This window comes from Mus musculus, chromosome 18 (assembly GCF_000001635.26).
Source record: "Mus musculus strain C57BL/6J chromosome 18, GRCm38.p6 C57BL/6J".
In the NCBI taxonomy this organism is placed as follows: domain Eukaryota; kingdom Metazoa; phylum Chordata; class Mammalia; order Rodentia; family Muridae; genus Mus; species Mus musculus.
The window spans coordinates 55,926,794-55,942,802 of record NC_000084.6 but is presented as its reverse complement, the minus strand read 5'-3'; the positions used below and the strand labels follow the sequence as shown (position 1 = coordinate 55,942,802).

At 40.1% G+C, this 16,009-nt stretch overlaps 1 long non-coding RNA gene across 1 annotated transcript in view; it reads left to right on the top strand.

Annotated features, from left to right (window-relative positions):
• Positions 1-12,837, top strand: part of Gm52332 — a 49,071-nt gene extending 36,234 nt beyond the window's left edge. Inside the window, exon 3 of the long non-coding RNA XR_003952571.1 lies at positions 12,531-12,837. This is a non-coding gene — a long non-coding RNA (predicted gene, 52332). The remainder of the gene's footprint in view (positions 1-12,530) is intronic.
• The last annotated feature ends 3,172 nt before the right edge of the window (positions 12,838-16,009 follow it).

Below are 16,009 nucleotides of genomic sequence, written 5' to 3'. Positions count from 1 at the left end.
GGTGGCTTAGTGAGATTTTAGCTCATGATTAAAAGTGATAAAAAGGCTCTGGGGGCAGTACTAGGTGGTAATGCTCTGAATACAGATGTGAAGTATAGTCTTTGACTTAGTTATGGTTTCTATTTCTGTGAAGAGACCATGATCACAGGTACTTTTATAAAAGAATACATTCAACTGGAGCTGACTTACAGGTCCATTATTACCACAGTGGGCAATATGGCAGCATGCAGGTAGACATGGTACTGGAGAAGGAGGAGAGAGTTCTAGATTGGAATCAGCAGGCATCAGGAAGAGAGAGTGACACTGGGCCTGGCGTGAGCATTTAAAACTTCAAAGCCTACCCTCGGTGACACTCTTACTCTAACAAGGCCACAAGTCCAATAATGCCACCCACTCACGATGAGTCTACTGAGGCCATTTTCATTCAAATCACTGCAGCCTCATAGGAGGTCAATCAGATCAGTCTGCTGAGCTCTGGAGCAGCTCTAGAGAGGTCTACTGAGCTCTCGGAGCATAGAACCAGTATGTTGCAGGAAGTCAAGAGTCCATTATCAGTTGCTAAAAATGTCAACAATCAAGTAATTTCCTTTGGAATAAGAGGATCGAACTGTGATGGCCCTTATCCCACTGCTCTGACAGATGTAATGTTTTGAACTGAAGCCGCTGGAGAATCAGATGCAGTCAAAGCAGCACTCCTCAGACTAAAATAGAAACTCCTGAAAAAGTATTGTAAATCTCTTCACTGAAGAATTTCTGACCATGACAAAAGGAGAAAGTCAGCCCCAAGATGAGTTTGCACCAACAAGCCCAGCTGAGCTATCCTGGCTGCCCTTATCATTTAAGGTACTGGCTTTCTCACAGTGTAGCAACACCTATAAAGTATTACCTATGATGAAGATGATACACACACTTTATCATCCTTAATGTAAGTGGTATGTCTGGATCTGGGTCAAACCACCTGTTTTTTACTGTCAAGAGACATGACAATGGCAACAGCAGAGTTTCAAATTCATGTAAATAAGAATTCTTGGAAAGAAGCTATGATTGCAAATGGACTGATTAAAACTTTGGTGATGTTGGAAGGTTGGGTTGTTGTAGGTCCAGGGCTTAATTATCTGATCTTCGGCTAGCTTTACTCACCTCTGAGTTAGAACTAGCATCTTGGGACTGATATACAAAAGACTTTTGGAATCTCAGCAGACCAGTAGTTCCCAACACCCTAAGCACAAGAACATGTATCAAATAGCATCTGAGGCCAATAGAGAGACTTCTCCCATCCTGCGGTAACTGCCTCTCTGATGTACTTACCAATATATTGTAAACTTGCCTTGATTTATGAATATGTATTTCTGCACAACTATAAAACTCCATTAGGCTGCTTCTAAGTTGGAACATAAAAATTGGGGTAACCTAAATCTGTATTTTTGGGGCCATGGTCATTTAAAATGGCTCCAGAAAGAACTATCTCTTATTTCCTTGTTCGGATGCTTTATGTGAGAGTTGTGTATTGCGCATCAACAATTATTCCCTGATTAGATGATGTGCAAGCTTTATTGTCCTTAATTTAAATGGTACACGTGGGTCTGAGTCAAAGCAGATCTCTAAGTACTCTTTTCTTTACTGTCAATCAATCCCTTGTATACATGACAGTATCTGCAGCGGCACATTCATATTTATTGCAACACTGCTCACAACAGCTACATTAGGGGAAAGCAATGTAGGTTCCCTCAGAGAGAGGAATGAGTAATGAAAACATGGACCACCTACACTGTGGATGTTTTCTCAATCATAAAGAATGAAGTTATGTCAAGTGCAAGCAAAGGGAGATAGTCATATTAGATGAATTAAGTCAGCACCAGAAAGACAAATATTCCTATACATGTAATAAATACATAGTGTCCTATCTGTGTGGATGGCATGAAGATAGAAGAGTAACTGAGAGCAAAGAGAACTAATGGGGATGGAGGAAAGGGGTTAAAAGGGGAGAATAGGGGGTGTTGTGGGATGTGCTGGAAATACATTGGATGTTTATGTTAACGAGGAGGCTTAGAGTAACTAGGAGGAAAGGCAGAGTGGAGCTTGCTGTTTCTGGCTCTGGATTTTAAGAACAGAATCAATTTAATAGGCATCTAATTTGTTATGCCTTTGAGGAAAAGATGTAAAAGACTAAAAGAGCCAGATTTTTCTTTTTTCTGAAGACAAAGAGAATTATTCTCTCTCAATGGAAGTATTGTGAACTGCCAATGTTGGTGGTACAATGTCTTGATACAAGGCAGCTTTTTCATGTCCCAGGGAACTCACTGAGAAGCAGAAAAAGGCTTCTTTGCCTTTTTAAAGAAACCTCAGCATTAGGAACTGTTTACTTGACATCCTCAGAGTCTGCAATTTCATCTCCTGTTGTCTCTGCTATCTGACTTAACTCTCCCGGTTCATCTGACATTCATTATGAGCACGTGTGCAAGGCCCTGAACTGCAGATGGAGATGAATGTGAGCAGAAGAATTTTTCTCCTTGTTGTAAGACATCATTAAACTGGGTCTCAAAGAATCCCCCTGCATATTTTTCCTTGTTATGAGAAGAATATAGAATGGAAGGGACTCACTCTAGGAAGCCCTAGCATGGCAAGTATGTATGGCTCTGGCAGACTTTGCCTTCTCCCCAAACCTCTTCCCACCCCCTCCCACACATTGCTAAAAACCATTAGATTGCATTGCTAAAGCTGGCCACCAAGGTCTAGTTCCTTATCTGGCCAATTCCTCCTCCTCTATCTCCTGCCTTTGCTTCTGTTCCCCGCCCTCTGCCACTTTGGAAGAAATAAATCACCTTTGTGCTGAGAACTTCATCTCGGGTGCCTTGAGCGAACTTCCAAGGGTTCCTACGAAACTGGCCCATGGCTAACCTTACACCAGGAACCTACTCAAACTGTGGACATCTTTAGATTGATGACTGTACTCTTCCTTTCAAACTTACACACCCTCCTTCCATGTGACCAGGCTCTACTTCAGTTTCCCTAGAGATCGTTTGAAAATAGTCTGCCCTGCTCTTAAATGTAAACCACGGTGCATAACATTCTCTCCATGGCACTGTTCTCAATGCTGGTTCTCCTACACATCCCTCAGCTGGGCTCCTCCTCACTGTTGCCACTGTAGTGGCAAATAAAACGTGGAAAATAAGTAATGCACAATGTAGGACCTGGAATATGGCAAGAAAACTGAATATTATGGAAAATGAGAAACACACGTGAAATATGGCGAGGAACACTGGAAAAGCTGGAAAATGAGAAATACACACTGTAGGACATGGAATATGACAAGAAAACTGAAAAACGTGAAATTCCTTATCGTAGGAATTTCATTATGCATCAGCCTCACAGTTGTCATTTCTAGAGTTTACGTTCTATTTAATCTTTCCACTTTGCTTCTTAGAATATATCAAATATGGCCTAACCCTGGAGACCTTGAATGTCCTCTGATGTCCACAGTTTATTCTGGAGAACCCACATTACACCTGCCACTCCTTATCAGGTATCTGTGCGCATCTCATCTTTTTATAGATTTCTTTCATGACCCTTTTTCTGGTACAGCACCTTCCTTTTGGAGTCTCTATCCTCTTTGCAGGATAGTTATCTACAGTAAAGCACTCGCCACTAACACAGTATGCATTTATTAGCATAGTATATACCTATTCTCATTTGCTTTCTATTGCTGTGACAAAACCATGACCAAAAGCAAGTTGTGGAGGAAAGGGTTTCTCTCCTCCTGCATTATATAGTCCACCTTGAAGGAAAAGTCAGCTCAAGAACTCAACGCAGTAACTGATGTAGACGCCATAGAAGAACATTGCTTATAGGCTTGCACCCCATGACTCATTGAATCTGCTTTCTTATATACCCCAGGACCACCTACTTATGCGGGGCAGCAGTTCCCACAGTGACCTGGGATTGTTGACCAAGAAAATGTCCTATAGACTTGCCTACAAGCTAATCTGATGGAAGTATTTTCACAAGTGAAGGTCCCACTTCCTCAATGGCTTTTGGCTTCTGTCAAACTGGAAAATACACAAAAACAATAAGTAAACAACCCCCAAAGCTCAAACCAACACCACCACTAAAAACCAAAGTCAAAAAAATGAAAAAAGTAACCAACACAATGGTTACTATCACTAACATATTAATTCTACAAAGCCAGTGATGGGTCATTGACATTCCCCCCCCCCAAACTTACAACAATGCCTATTTTATGGTAAATATTCTAATGTCTCAATAATTGAAAAAAAGACATGCTTGCCTACTAACATGTCTACCCACAAAGGCTTTCCTCACATCGCCCTCTTGAAACCACTCTTTTGCCGCTTGCTGACTGAGCCAGAGGTCTCCAAGTGGTGTGCTACCTTCCAGTTTTACACAAAACCCAACATTTAGGATGTTTTGTTATTCACGGACTGAATCAAATGCTAACACCAGGGGAACCTAACATGGACTGTGGTCGATTATGCTGAGATCTAAGTCTGGGTGAAGTTGAGGATGCAGGTTTTAACTTACAGTTCTCTTGCTTTTTATTCTCAGGCATCTGTGCATTTTGCAGATTTGTATTCTTGAATGTTCTATTTCTCAGCTGTTAGCTCTCTCTGCTCCCAACTGTGCATGAACTCTGAGTGGGAAACGGGGTCAAAGGGGACAAACTCCTGAAGGCCTCCTTTTATCTCCTTTGATTTCCTTATTGGCAGAGCCCTATCAAGAGAGGACAGACGGCCTCCAGTGGCCTTTTGGGTGGTGCTCTTTGTTACCGGAAATCTTTCCTTTCATTCCAGCAAAGAAATGAATCAATTTGATAGGATTCTTTCATCCTGGGGAAAGAGCACAACTTCTTTATTTTCAAGGTTGTGGTTTTCTCTCTCTTTTTTTTCCAACTGTAAAACATACTCCACTATTGAAGCCATAATTATATGCACTTGTCAATCAATCTTAACCTACTACACTGCAGTTGTGGCATTTTATCTAAAAAGGGAAGGATTAAAGGCTTTGCATGAAATGAAAGGTACACAGAGCCAGGCAAGTATAATGTATGCCATTAGCTATCTGAGAAGAGAGAAACGGACAGAAACAGATTACCAATATTTGATTTCTCACAGGTATTAAAGAAGTATTTAAGGCTACCTACAAAATAATGTTAGGGAATTTGACACTTTGATTCCTATTTTGTTCTCTTGGCAATTATTTAAAAAGAGCTTCTTCAACCAGCAGCTACATAAATCAAATTTGAAAGGCTAAGATTTAGAAGGAAAAAAAACCTCCTAGTTTAACGTTAAGTCCTATGCCATGGTTTCAAGAGTGGATTTTAAATGTTATTTTCTTCAAATACATTCTATTTCTTCAAATACGGTTTGTATGGTAGCTGGGATCTATGGGATTATTTTAAAATACATTTTCTACCTTTGTGTCTCTGATCAGTACTGGGGCAGTAGAGGAGAGACAACTCAGCAAAGACTGCAGGGGGTAAGTCCAGACGGAACCAGTGAATTTGTTTTCTAAGGAAAATTGGTATTGTGTGGAGCCCAGAAGTACTCACGATTTAAAATGTCAGCAAGACACCAGTCACAGGGGCAACAGCATGTCCCATGACCTCAAGGACTGTGGGTTTCAAGTGAGCTTTGGTCAATGCAACACAGAACAATGGGATTCCATTCAGAAATCTGCAAATAATATTAACAGTCGTTCTGGGAAAAGCTGCCTGTGTACCCACCATAGAGTGTTCTATGTCAAAACCAACAGTGACAACAAAACCCTGAAGGCTTTATTAGACACTCTTGTTGTCTGAAGCTTTGAGAGGCTACTTGCTTTGTTTTTCTTTCATAGGTTTAAAAATTAATTATAAGGGTTTCATATGTGAGAACTATATTGACAGCATTTTTACCCTGCCCCCCCATTCAAACTCTTCCCATGTCCTGCCTTCAATTCCTTCTCAAATTCATGAGCTTTTTAAAATTGCTATTGTTTTACACACACACACACACACACACACACACACACACACACACACTGCTGAACCCACCTCTTGTTGTTCATTTACACATATGTCTAGGGCTGCACACATGGGGTTGAACAACCTGCCGGGGGTTTGTCCCTTGAGAAAACCGATCCCCCCTTCCCCAGAAGCCACTGATTACCTGTTGTTCTCCATCCAGGGGTAAGATCTTGTGAGATTTTCCCAATCCACACTGACTTTTCAATCAGTGATATCATTGAGCAGGTCTTGTTTAGGTGAGTATAAGGTTCAGATTTCATGGGTTGTAGCCTCCCTGTCACATCTAGGAGACACTGTCTAGCAGTAGGCATCCCAGTCATTTGGCTCTTACAATCTTTCTCCCTGCACTTTGATAACATTTCCTGATTATTAGGTATACAGGGGTTACATTGCAAATGTATCTTTTGAGGCTGGGCGAACAGAGTCATTTATCGTCTACATTCTGACCAGTTGTCGATCTCTTGTGATCTCTTTTGATCGACAATTTCAATAAGCAGATCAGACAATGAGCTTTGTTCAGCCCCCAAGAGGTCTGCGAAGCTCAGAAAAGAAACAAATGAACAGTAACACCAACAACTGTGTGAATTGTGACCTGAGAGTGACAGGGAGATGACGAGATAACTGATCATTAAGCTGGTTCCAACAGCATTGGGGCAAATTCAGAAAAGCCAAGTGATATACTTACCTTCTTCATGTTATTCAGGTCAGAAGAGCAAAGGACCGTGAAAAAACAAAACAAAACAAAACAAAACAAAAAAAAAACAAAACAAAAAAAAAAAACAACAACAGCAAAGCTCCTCACTGTGCTGAGATTAACTAGCTTGCATCAAAAGTACAACGGAAACGGCAGATGGATCATGTTTAAAATACCTCAGAAGGAAATGTATGTTCTTCAAATACACTGCATTCATCTCATCTAAAGCATGAATTGCTGCAGCAATTTTGTATCAATAATGAATGAATCTGCTCTCTACAGGAGGTGTAGTCAGAACTTGGTATTTTAGACGTGATGTATGTATTTCTACTTTGCGCTTCGTAACTTCAGGTGCCACACGAGCATTATGATAGAAGCGAATGACTAACTTCTCTGTCAGATTTGATTTATGTAAGGAATGTTGTGAGCACCACTTAGCAATAATAGTCAGAACAATGTGGTTAACACCCATAGAGATCACAGTTCAGTTCTCAAATAGTTTGTTTAAATAGAGTTTCCAAATATAGCCTTGTGGTATTAATATGATACCTCGACTATTTTATGAGGTTATCATTTGTATAATTTGTATTAATATATTTCTGAAAATATTTAATAAATTGCAATAAAAGAAAGAATTTGGGAAGTGAGGGCTTTTGTGTGTTTGTTTTTGTCTTATAAGAGTTCCTGGTATTATCTGTGTGCTAGTTAGTGTTTTTTTGTTAGCATGACACAAGATTGAGTCAGATAGTGTCTTAGTCACTGTTCTATTGCTGTGAAGGGACACCACGACCAAAACCAAACCAAACATTTAACTAGCACTTGCTTACAATTTGGGTTTAGCCCATTATCAGCATGGCAGAGAACATGGCAGCATTCTGGCAGACATGCTGTTGGGGAAGGAGCTGAGATTTCTGCATCTGGATCTGCAGGTATCAGGAAGAGAGAGACACTGCCTGGCTTTAGCATTTGAAACTCAAAGCCCATCAACGCTGACACACTTTCTCCAGCAGGGTCACCCCTAGTTCAACAAGGCCACACCTCTTTTTTATTAGGTATTTTCTTCATTTACATTTCCAATGCTATCCCAAAAGTCCCCCATACCCTACCCCAACCCACTCCCCCACCCACCCGCTCCCACTTCTTGGCCCTGGCGTTCCCCTGTACTGAGGCATATACAGTTTGCAAGACCAATGGGCCTCTCTTTCCAATGATGGCTGACTAGGCCATCTTTTGATACATATGCAGCTAGAGACAGGAGCTCCGGGGGTACTGGTTAGTTCATATTGTTGTTCCACCTATAGAATTGCAGACCCCTTTAGCTCCTTGGGTACTTTCTCTAGCTCCTCCATTGGGGGCCCTGTGATCCATCCAATAGCTGACTGTGAGCATCCATTTCTGTGTTTGGTAGGCCCTGGCATAGTCTCACAAGAGACAGCTTTATCTGGGTCCTTTCAGCAAAATCTTGCTAGTGTATGCAATGGTGTCAGCGTTTGGAGGCTGATTATGGGATGGATCCCCGGGTATAAGGCCACACCTCTTAATCTCTGTCAAGTAGTTTCACTCTCCAGTGACCAACTATTCAAATATATGAGCCTATGGGAGGGCATGTCTGTTCAAATCAGCACATATGGGAAGAGGAACCTCAGTTGAGAAAAATATCTCAATCAAACTGACCTGTAGGCAAGCCTGTTTTTCTTGATTAATGACTGATGTAGGAGGGCCCAGCTTCTGTGGATGGTGCCGCCCTTGGGCAGGTGGTCCTGGGTTGTATGAAGAAGTGGATTGAACAAGCCATGGAGAATCAACCCCTAAGCAGTATTTCTCTGTGGCCTGTGCTTCAGTCCCTTCCTGAAGTGATGGATTGGGATCCAGCTGTGAGAGCCAAGGGAATCTTTCCAGCTTCTTTTGGTCATGGCTATCATAGCAAGAGAAGCTAACTAAGATACTTCATCCATGTGGATATTTCTCAAATATCTGATTCTCGTCTTGCATTTTGATTATCATATCAGCCTGTTTCACATTCCCAAATAATTAAGAGGCAATGGTTCATATACTATTCATCTACTAAAGGATCCTCCAGCTAGCTGAAGAAGGATTACTGAACTTCTTATTTTAGTCTTAGATACTTAAAATTAAACAAACAAATACACAAACCAAAACCAAACAAATATCAACAACAAAACAACAAAACTTTACTGAATTTGGACTCATCTTTTAGCACTCTTTTCTTCGCCAGACATAGAAATCGTATTTTTAAAAAATTATTTAACTAGAGATATAACTTGCAAATATTAAAGTGCCTAATTTCCACTTGAACATTTGGTACATTTTAACAAGTCTATATGCTATATTACTCTGAAGAAATTAATTAAAGAAATGTAAAGTTGAATAGAAGACTGAATATTTCCAGAGTATCAATTCTCTACATATTGACCTACTTATGAAATCACCAGTTCAATAAAAATTCTATAGAATTGGCAAGTTGTTGTAGTATTTGTATGAAAATCTTTTATGTTATACAGAGAATATAGGTGGAAAAAAGCATTTGGCAGGATTTAATGTTCATTTATCTTACACACACATACATACACACACACACACACACACACACACACACACACACACACACACACACCACAAGCACAACAATACAATCTAAAATTTGGTAAATGTAGCTGCTAATACCTATAAGCATTATACTGATCAGGAAAGTGTTGGATGTCTTTTTGAAAAGAGAGAATAAGGCCAAGATGGACTGCCATTTAATAGGCTTCAGTGATTGTAAACATGGAAAGAAGGGTAGGTTAAAATATCTAAAGGAAGTGGGAATTTGCTGTTATAAGTTGACAATGGCCAAATTTTAAAACAAATATTAAAGATTTTTAAATTATGTTTTTTTTTTGTGTGTGTGTGTGTGTGTGTGTGCACAACTCTCTGTGTGGGTATGCATATGTGTGTGAAAGTGCCTACATACACGTTAGGGTGTTGTGGTGGTTTGAATATGCTTGGCTCAGGGAGTAGAATGTGATGGTTTGTATATGCTTGGCCTAAGGAGTGATACTCTCAGGAGGTGTGGCCTTACTGGAGTAGGTGTGTCACTGTGGGCTTTAATACCCTCATCGTAACTACCTGGATATAATCTTCTCCTAGGTGCTTTCAGATGAAGAGGTAGAACTCTCAGCTCCTCCTGTACCATGCCTACCTGGATGCTGACATGCTTTCAACTTGATGATATTAGACTGAACCTCTGAACCTGTAAACCAGCCCCAATTAAATGTTGTTCTTATAAGAGTTGCCTTGGTTATGGTGTCTGTTCACAGCAGTAAAACCCTAACCAAGACAGGTGCCAATGGAGGACAGAAATGTGGGATCTCTTATACCTAGAGTTACAGGCACCTCACTTGGGCTTTAGGAACTGAACTTAGGCCCTTTTCAAGAGCAGTAAACACTCTTAAATGAAGAGCCATCTCTCCAACCTCCAAAAGCAAATTATTTAAATAAATAATTATAGCCCCCTTCTCCTTCATCCCTCCAGGACTCTCAGTGGATGCCTAAAATACAAGACCTTAATCATATATATATATATATATATATATATATATATATATATATATATATGTGTGTGTGTGTGTGTGTGTGTGTGTGTGTGTGTGTGTGTGTGTGTTTGTCTGTGTGTGTGTCTGTGCGTGTGTCTATGTATGTGTACATATATGTATATATATATGTATATATATATATACATATATATATAATTCTATGCTCCCTGTAGCATTCATACATAGTGAATAAATATGTTATTATATTTGACCTCTGATGCCTCTTTTGTAGCATATTGTGCATTAGATATATTCTTAAATAAAATAATGGCTATGACTTGTCCATAGGACTGCTATACCATAATAATAGACCTAATCGAAATAGCTCCTAAGTGGCTAGCAGGCAAATGACACATTCAACAAGTGAGAAATTACTTGGTTTAGGAAAATTTCCACAGAATGATTTAGACTGTGGTCACTGTTGGTACTCTGAATGGGAGATTACAAAGCTGTGGATTAGGCATGTGCTAGCTAGTTTTATGTCAACTTGACACAAGCTAAAATCACTTGAGAAGAGGGAACTTCAATTTAAAAAATAATGCCTCCAGAACATTGGGCTGTAAACAGGCAAGGCTGAAGGGCATTTTCTCAATTAGTGACTGATGGAGGAGGGCCCAGCCCTTTGTATATGAGTCCATTCCTGGACTAGTGGTTCTGGCTTCTTTAAGAAAGCAGGCCAAGTAAGCCATGAGGAGCAAGCCAATTAGTGTCATTTCTCCATGGCCTCTGTGTCAGTTTCTGCCTCCTGGTTCCTGCCCTACTTGAGTTCATGTTCTGACTTCCTTCCTTGATAAACAGTGAGGTTAAAATGTTAGCTAAATAAGCCTTTTCTTCCTAACATTGCTTTGGTCATGGTGGTTATCACAACAGTTACCTTAACTAAGACAGAAGTTGGTACCAGGGACTAGGCATTGCTGTGACAGGCTTGACAATGTGGTAGAATGTGGACTTTGGACAAGAAAAGTGGTTGAACACTTCAAGTGGTGCTTATTGGGCCATCCTAGTAAGAGAATAGAAGACAGCAATGCTGAGAGCAATTTAGACTATGCAGGAACAATATTAGCAAGTGGCTTAGAAAATATTCTTGTATTTTGGCAAAGAATGTGACTGCTTTTTGTCCCTGTCCCCCCCCCCCCAAATCTGCCTGATTGAAGAGTTTTACATTAATGTTATTAGCATAGGGGAGTTTAAGAAAAGCTAATTTTGACAGTCATATGGTTTTAGTGATCAAACTCATGCAGATCTACAGTGAAAAGTAGCAACCAGGGCAAAAAGAGATAGAAAATGCTCAGTCTGAAGGGAAAAAGAGAGCCAGGAAATGTGATGTAGGAGCCAAGTTTTGTCCTTCAGGAAATGCAGTTTAAAGAAAGGCTTGATTCAAAATGGAATAAAGGGAGATGTCCCTTCAGGGCAAGACCCTACCTAGCTAAGCTTCCACCTTGTAAAAAGGAATTAAAGAAAACCTTGAGCAACAAAGGGAACTACCAACAATGGAGAGCTTATGCAAATGTAATTCAAGGAGAAGGTCAAGGTTTAGCCTCAGCAAGCACAAGAACTTTGGCAGCTTTGGCCATGTGGTTCTGGATTTGGTGTCAAAGAAAATAAAGGTATAAAGGAGTTGTAGAATCTTCTTCTGTGGTTAAGGAATGCCACTGTGGTCAGGCATGTGGCAGGGATGTCCCTGCACGTAGGCCTGGAGAAGCCATTGTGTTGAAAGACCCACAACGTGAGGACTCCCCCACGTTCTGACTCAGGAGAGGCGACACCCCAAAATCACCAACGAGAAACGGTCTTGCTGCAAATTGCAAGAGGATTTTTATTCAAGAGCGCTCTCGGGCCCACAGTCATACACCACGCAGGGGTAGAGGACCGTGGCTCCCTGAGTAGCTGAGTAAGGGGGTATTTAAAGGAAGGAACCACAACTCAAGGAGGTGGGAAGGGCGTTGTTGGAAAATACCAGTTAAGAGTCACAAGGAAGTCCAAAGTCACAAGTGTCAGGTTATCTCTCAAGACAGTTTCTAAGAGCCCCTAACAATCTAAGAGCCCCTAGCAATAGCACCTTTGCATAGTGGGTTCCAGCAATGGTCAGGGTGGGTCAGGGTGACTTTCTTTGAATGAACACTCTTTGAACCCAGGAAGCGGGTGGGTGGAGGAAGGAATGTCGCTATCTGCTTTATGATTAGCATACCTTGGAGCATTGAGTTTATTACTCTTTCAGTGTGAAGCTGGGAAGGTGAAGCCTGGATTGAGCTGGAGATGCCACAGTGATGGACAAACTGCTAAAGAAACCACACCAAGAGAAAGGAATGTGTTGCAGTCAACCAAGCTAGAAGGGGCTGGAGATCTGAAGTCGCCTTTGACATAGATTCAGAATGTGGAGTCTTGCTTCAATCCTCACTGTACCTGCTCTTTTGCTCCCCTTTGGAATGGTAATACGTATTCTGTGCCATGGTATGTTGAAAGTATGTGATTTGTTTTTAGATTTTGATTTTACAAGGGGTTGTAGTTGAGAGATTGTTTTAACTCTCAGAAGAAATTTCAGACCTTTGACCAGTGCTGAGACTTTGAAAGACTGTAGGTAGTTTTGAAGTTGAACTAAATGCATTTTGCATTATGACATGGCTACAAGCAGGGTGTGGAGTGTGAAGGCTTGAATGAGAATCACCCCCATAAGATTAGGTTTGGATGTTTGGGCTCTAGTTGTTGAGCTGTTTGGAAAGGATTATGGGGTTTGACCTTGTTGGAGACAATCTGTCACTGAGAGTGGGCTTTGTGGTTCCAAAAGCCCAGTCTCTCCCTCTCCCTCCCCTTGCCCCTCCTTCTCCCTCTCTACATCTCAAGATGTAAAGCTTTCAGCTACTGCTCCAGCACTATTCCTTGTCTGCTTCCTGCTATAATGATCATAGACTAATCTTCTAAAACTATAAGTAAGCTCTTAAATGCTTACTTTTATAAAATTTGCCTTGGTCCTGGTGTCTTTTCATAGTACTAGAACAGTAACTAAGACAGGGGTCTGCTGTATATGATGGAATATGTAAGATTAGAGATGCCACTAGATATAAAGAGATAAGCAAATACATTGCACTATTCTATACAATAAGCACAAAACCTCATAATGAACATTTGAAACATTCTATTTGAGGCAGTAGTACTGAAATTATCAATCAGTTTGACAAAAGATGTAAGGGAGCTTTTCATTAAAAAGGATTCCAGATTAGTAGAAAGAACAGAGAGAAGTTAAGACGGGATCTGTGGTCTATGTGTTTCCATAGAAAGCTCACTCAACTGAGGTAGAAACTAGCATGTTAGCTAATCACTTATAACCTAGCAGAGCACTTCCTCATCAGTGCTTGGTTGTCATGAGTGCCATTGCTGTTTTCCAGTTTGGCATCACACTGCTGACTGCTTAATCTATATGGAAGAATCAGATTCTTCAGCCCCTTTCTTCTCTTTGATCTTTCTCATATATACTCCTTCTGAAAAAGGAGACTTTCAAACTAGTCACATATGAAAGTTATATGGAAGACAGAATCAATATAAGTCCTAGAACAATTCTTCTATATACAGGAAAATGAGAAAATTGGGTGATCACTTTTCTATTTCATGGCATCTGGGCATGGAGCTCACTGGTCCTTAAATAGTAGGTGGTAATCGGTTAATAATGACTGGTATGGGTGAATTAAAGGCAGAAAGAATGAGAAAAAGGTTGAGGGCCTGAGACACAGTTCAGTTAAAGACTACTTTCCTAGAATTCATGGCAACCTGGGTTTGATCTTTAACACTAAACACACACACACACACACACACACACACACACACACACACACACACACACAAACACACACACACACACACACACACAAACACACACACACACACACACACACACACACACACACACACACACACCAGAGACAGAGAGACAGAGACAGAGAGACAGAAACAGAGGCAGAGTCAGAGAGAGACAGAAAGACAGAGACAGAGTGACAGACAGAGAGAAACAGAGAGAATGGAGACATAGAGAGGAGAGAGGAGAGGAGAGAGGAAAGACAGACAGAAAGATAGAGGGTCAGAGAAAGATACACACACACACACACACACAGAGAGAGAGAGAGAGAGAGAGAGAGAGAGAGAGAGAGAGAGAATGGAAATTAAAGAATTTTGTAAACATATTCTAAAGTAAATGTCAAAACTGCCAAACTGACAGAATAAAGATATATTAATATAACCACCTTAATTCATTGGTGAAGTTTACTTACAGGAGTCTTTCTCAGAATAAATTATGAAGCTTCTTAAATGTTTCAGGGTGTAACTAATCTTTAAAATATTCTGGGCCCAGCAGTAAAAGTAAAATGTGTTAACTGACAGTACTGTTTTCAAACGCAGCTCTGCCATTAAGCAACTATATGCCACTAGTAATTCATTGCCACTTTCTTTTAATTACAAGAAGAATTAACAGTGATATTTGGATCTTAAAGATGTTAATACATATAAATCTAATAAACAAAATATAAACAAAATAAACATAATGCCCAATTGAATAGCAAATGATAATTATTTTTATAATCATCACTGCTATAAATAGAAACTGGTATTTTCCACTTTTCTCTTTTTGTATTTGTTTAACTATTATATTTTAGATATTTTTTCCTAACTATTCAAACCTATGAACTTCTTGAATCTTTTATTTTTGTTTACTGTCCTAATTCTCTTCATATTATTTTAACATTATTATGCTGTATTTAATATCTATTGCTTAATTTTGATCTCTTCTTTATATGTAACTTATCTTAGGAAAAGAATTATTTTGTCAATCCTGTATATCATTGACTTCAGAGCAAATATCCTGGTTCATATTAAGTGATTGGGTATTCAATAAGTATGTATTAAGTGGATGAACTCTGAAGTTGCCTGTCTGATAGTGAGAGAGATCCCTATTATTCTAATTTGCTTGTACTCTTTGTTCTCATAGGCGTCCGAATTTTCTTGTGTCCTGAAAAAGGAGGGGCCCTTTAATGTCTGTATGGCAGAAAGACTAACTCTCTTATACTGTTATAGCATAATACTTTGTATATGAGAACCAGTGGCTTTTCCATAAGTATGTCTTATAAACCTGACCAATTTCCATTTGTAGTAAAGCCAGGACTAGCTATCGCTGTGTCTGAAGAAAAGATCATTACAATTGGAAAGAAGGGCAAGGGTAGAGTTTAGGTTTGGAGATCATGGCAGCCAAGAGGACTCAAAGCTATGAAAACATGTGATGGCTTAGAGCAGGGTTTTCCCATGCTCCAAAGATGGGCTCACTGGACTATAGGGACTTGGAAAGTAAAACTGAGCATGACTAAGTGAAGGGCCGCCGAGTTGGCTCAGTGGTTGAGTATGCTGTTTGCTCTTTGAGAGGTTCCAGTTTTAATTCTGCTCACCTCCAGAACATCTCACCACCACCTGGAATCCAGTTCCAATAGATCCAACGCTCCTTTCTAACCCTTCTGTGGGCTCCTGCACCCACATGGTACACGTATATACACTCAGGCTCGCATGCTTATAACAGGGTTCATTTGTTTGCTTTTTTTGTTTTAATAAATAAGTGAAAACGATCTTGAGGGAAAAACAAACAAACAAACAAACAAACAAAACCCCAAAACCTATGTGCACACACTCATAAGGTTCTATCTGTACCCTGGGACCCAGGTGGTC